The sequence below is a fragment of the Acomys russatus genome, chromosome 25 (genome assembly GCF_903995435.1).
Source record: "Acomys russatus chromosome 25, mAcoRus1.1, whole genome shotgun sequence".
NCBI classification, from domain to species: Eukaryota; Metazoa; Chordata; class Mammalia; order Rodentia; family Muridae; genus Acomys; species Acomys russatus.
The window spans coordinates 40,175,908-40,181,120 of NC_067161.1; positions in this window are offsets into that span (position 1 = coordinate 40,175,908).

Here is a 5,213-nt window from a genome sequence, read left to right on the forward strand (position 1 = left end):
TCTGAAAGAGCTTGTGGGCATGTTCCCTTCCTGCAGGAGGGCTAATCGCAAGCTTGGACTGGGGTTGGGACTCTCCAATGAGAAGGAAGGCATTGTCAAGTAGATTGCTGGCCCTATGATCACACTGGCTCTGAAGACAGCCACCACTCCAGGATGTCACCCCTTTCTCCTGAGCTCCTAAGAGGTATATTACCGGAGCAGTCTTGGAAGCCCTTTCCTCGGTCGGACTGAGGCACCCATATGGCCCTAGCTCCTCCATCCTTCCCACACCGGGACTCAGGCACAGGGTAACCTGGCCAGCTCCCTGCAGCTAACTCCCATGGGTCTTGTGGAACTTCCCCAGGTGCAGGCCTGTCTGGGATGGGTCTTATCTCCTTTTGCTATCCGAGCCCCGTTCCTCCCCCTGGGAAGGGAATCTACCATTTACCTTTGAGACTCTAGGACCAGAGGCAGAGCTGGGGATGTGTCCATGAGCCCAGGCTGAGGCTGTGACCCAGACAGGAGGAGGACAGGGCCTGAAGCCAGCCTGAGGAGGCTGTAACTGTGAGGGTCTAGAGTGTGCCCAGCATGTAGAAAATAGCCTTTTGGGGACCATTAGCCATTATGGTTTCTGCTGCTTCTAAATGCAACAGCTCTGTCAACCATAGAAAACTGGAGGAAGAGAGAAATCTTGAACCCCTCCTGCAGGCATCTGCTGCCTGCCTTGGCAACCCTCCCTCCCCCTCCTAGCAAATTCCGGGAATTCTTTCCCAATCCCCTAGCTGGGCTGGTGAGATCCAGCAGGAGGTTGCACTTCTCCCAACATCGATTGAGCTGTGGCTCCAGGTTGGCTCCAGGTTTCTCAGTGCTGCCCAGCCCTCAGAACGCCACCAAGGCTATAAGATCCCAGGCCACACTCTGCTGGGTCTTGATAGGAAAGGAGTTGATGGAAATCCATCAGGCTGGCCAAACTTCCCAGTGTCTAGTGCTGAGTCCTGGGGCTCCTAAGGACCTGCAATGGGTCCAAAAGTGGATGGAGAGAGAGAGAGAGAGAGAGAGAGAGAGAGAGAGAGAGAGAGAGAGAGAGAGAGAGAGAACAGGAGATACAGAGCTACAGATAGAGATAAGGAAGGCAAAAATACAGAGACAGAGACAGGAAAAGATAGAAAGATTGAGGACAGGACAGATGACAAAGATACAGAGCTAGGAAGAGAGACAGGGAGGGAGAGATGGAAGGAATCAGCTGAGAGAGAGCCATGAAGACAAGCAGGGAGACAGATTAAATGGGAGAGGGAGAAGCAGAGAAGAGAGATTCAAGAAGTCAGAAAAACAGACGGAGGAAAAGACAAATATGGGGAAAACCTGGAGTCAAACTGAAATAAACGGGGGTGGGGGTGGGGGGGAGAGAGAACATAAGAGACTGGGGGGAGGGGCTGGGCATGCCTTTAATTCTAGCACTCTGGGAGGCAGAGGCAGGTGGATCGCTGTGAGTTTGAGGCCAGCCTGATCTACAAAGAAAGTCTAGGACAGCCAAGGCTAACACAGACAGATCTTGTCTCGAAAAAACAAAACAAAACAAAAACAAAAACAAAGAGATTGGGAGAGATGTGATGAAAAGGAGACAAATAAAGACAGACAGAAACAAAGCTAGAGCCAGGAACATCAGGAGGTTGAAAGCCAGAGTGGGTGGAGCCCTGTGCCTACTTTGGAACCAAGACATATTGAGGCCCCATCTAGCCCACCACCTCCAGAGCTTGTGAAGTATTCTAGAACACTGTTCTGGAACAGTGCCTGTGATAATAGCAGAGTCCACATGACCCCAAGCCCATCTGGTTATGCCCTGCTAGCCCTACAGGACTCATGGGGGCACCAACGTGGACCTCACCCAGGCCATTTCCCAGATCAGGTGTGGCCCCCTCAGCTGTCTGGAAGCCCGACAGGGTCAGAATGGCCCAAGAGTGGTATGTGGGTGAAACCAAGGACTGAAATGGCGGTTCTGTGTTGTCACCAGCCAAGGTAGGTTGTCCTGGAATCTCCCTGGGCCTTTTGGTTCTTACTAGAGCCCCTCAGAAGAAACAAAGCATTTCTGAAGCTGACTTACTCTGAGCCTCAGTCCCTCCCCGTGCCCTCTCAGGCAAAGGAACACATCATTGGAGTACCGCATGGAATGGAGACTCAGGGCTGTGTGTGTGTGTGTGTGTGTTTACTGAAGAGGCCTGTTGAGCCCCGTCTCCTAGAATTTTTCCCCATTCACTTCCTGGTCCTTCATCCGTCATTGTGTATTGAGTCTCAATGGCACCTCAGGCACACTCTCATCAGGCCACACTCCCTAGCCCCATCCAGAGCGGGGTGTGGAATCTAGGCCAAGACTTCATCCTGGCCAATGCCTTCGTGATATGTGGGGGTGGGGGATGGGAAGGGTGGGAGGTGGCAAGCCGATGACACAGCCCAGAACTGCTGCCAGCAGTCTGAGGAATTCTATACCCTTCAGGGGACTCCACTCTGGAAAAGGCAAATTATTTTTTATTATTTTAAGTTTCGTTTTTGCGTATATTAATTATACAGAGTAATAGGTTTCATTATGACATTTTCATACATGTATATAAAGTATTTTGACCATATTCACCCTGTGTGCTGGTTAGTTTTATGTCAACTTGACACAAGCTGGAGTTGGTGGAGAAGAGGGGGCCTTTGTTCAGAAAATGCTTCCACAAGATTGGGCTATAGCCCTGGGGCAGTGGTGCACGCCTGTAATCTCAGCACTTGAGAGGCAGAGGCAGGTGGATCTCTGTGAGTTCAAGACCAGCCTAGTCCACAAAGCAAGCCCAGGATAGCCAAGGCTACACAGAGAAACCCTGTTTCCAATCCCCTTGTGCCCCCCAAAAAAGAGTGGGCTATAGGCAACTTGTAGAGCAATCTCCTTTCTTTCTTTCTTTCTTTCTTTCCTTCTTTCTTTCTTTCTTTCTTTTTCTCTTTTTCGAGACAGGGTTTCTTTGTGTAGCCTTGGCTGTCCTTGACTAACTTAGTAGACCAGGCTGGCCTCGAATTCACAGAGATCCACCTGCCTCTGTCTCCCAAGTGGTGGGATTAAAGGCGAGCACCACCACCGCCCGGCTGTAGAGCATTTTCTTAATTAGTGATTGATGTGGGAGGGCCCAGCCCATTGTGGGTGAAGCCACACCTGGGCTGGTGGACCTGGGTTCTATAGGAAAGTAAGCTGAGCAAGCCGTGAGGAGCAAGCCAGGAAGCAGCACCCTCTGTGGCTTCTGCACCAGCTCCTGCCTCCAGGTTCCTGCCCCACCTGAGTTCCTGTCCTGACCGTCTTCCATGATGAACAGTGATGTGGAAGCCTAAGCCAAATAAACTCTTTCCGCCCTAGGTCGCTTTGGTCATGATGTTTCATCACAGCAATAGTGACCCTGACTAAGACACTCTCTCCTGTTCCCCTTCCATTCCCACCAAGCTCTTTCTCCTTCCTTCTACTTTCTTGTCTTTTATTTTGTAACCCGCTTGATTTAACTAGGGTCGCTTAACATGCTCGTGGGCCAGGTATCATGTACAGGAGGAGCACGGGTAACTCACCAGCGGCTACAGCACTAAAAAAAATATCTTCCTTCTCTCATCAACTAGGAATGGTGTAGGCCTCAGGAGCCCCCCCCCCCCTTTTCCTGGGACAGTGTTAATGGGCCCAGTGTTGTGTGAGCAATTGAAGATGCTGCAAGTTCAAGACAGCAAAGCCACAGCATGCGTGTTCCGAGGTTCCGCAGCACCCCGCCCTTTCTTTGGCTCTTACATTCTTCCCGTCTTCTCTTCCGCAATGTTCCCTAAGCCTTGGAGTGAATGACAGAGCTGGATCACTGCCCTCGCCACAGGGAATAGTGTCAGGGGAACCAATATGAGATGGAGTTGGGGTTCATTGAGGAGATCAGCATCAGAGAGGCCCTCGGGGGAATGACAAGACATACCGGGGGTGCGGGGCGGGGGGACGGGGAGGCCCTTCTTAAAGAGAATTTTAATTGTCTTCACAATAGCAGTATGCACCAGTTTGGGCTGCACCCGAAGCCCTATTTCAAGGGTTGCTAAGGAACCTACGTGAGATCGTGAGATCATAGGATTGTTTCTAGGCAGTGGGTAAGATTGTAGCTGAGAAGGTAAAACCCTGCCATGTCAGAAGAGTTGCTGCGGAGGTTAAGAGATTTATATTGTTGACAGGCGCAGTGGCACACATCTGTAATCCCAGCACTTGGGGAGTCAGAGGCAGGCAGATCTCTGTGGGTTTGAGGCCAGCCTGGTTTACAAAGAGAGTACAGGACAACCAAGGCCACACACACACACACACACACACACACACACACACACACACACACACAGAGAGAGAGAGAGAGAGAGAGAGAGAGAGAGAGAGAGAGATTGATTTATATTGTAAAGAAAATAAAACAAACAAACAAATGGTTTAGTAATGTTTTTAAGGCTTCCCAGAGGGCTGGAGAGGTGGCTCAGCAGTTAAAAAGCACTGCCCGCTCATCCGGGGAAACCAAAGCTGGAGATGTAGCCGTGATGCAGGCTCTGGCAACTCCTCCTGGATTATGTATAAGAGTAAGTACTTTTAACAACTGAGTCATCTCTCTAGACTAAAGAAATGTAGTCTTTTTCCCCCTAAAAGATAAGGTGGAGAAGGGTTAAGATGTAGCACCTGGGGGCTGGAGAGCACTGTCTGCTCTTCTAGAGGTCCTGAGTTCAATTCCCAGCACCCACATGGCCGTTCACAACTGTCTGTAACTCCAGTTCCAGAGGATCTGACACCCTCTCAGAAACATACATGCAAGCAAAACACCAATGCAAATAAAATAAATAAATAATAATAATGATAAAGAAGTAGCACCTGGTAGATGGGGCAGGAGCGGGGTAGCTTGTGGGCGGGGCCGGGTACCTCAGGCCTCACTCTCATTGGGCTGTTATAAGGTCCTTCCTGGGTGGGAGGTCAGCACACTGAACTGCCCAGCCAGAGGTGGCATCAGGCCAACCTCATCCATGGTCCCCTAGCTTCACCCTGTGAGAACAACCCACCTCACCCAGGGGAGGGGTGTCTCTTTTCCTCCCTTGCTGGCCTGACAAGGTAGCTTCCACCAAAATCCTCTTCTTGAAGTACAGAATGACTGCCCCTTACTGCAGGGACAGCCCTGGTACTGCAGGGACAGAAACCTACCCAGGAGAGGTCCCTGTGGAGGGGCCTT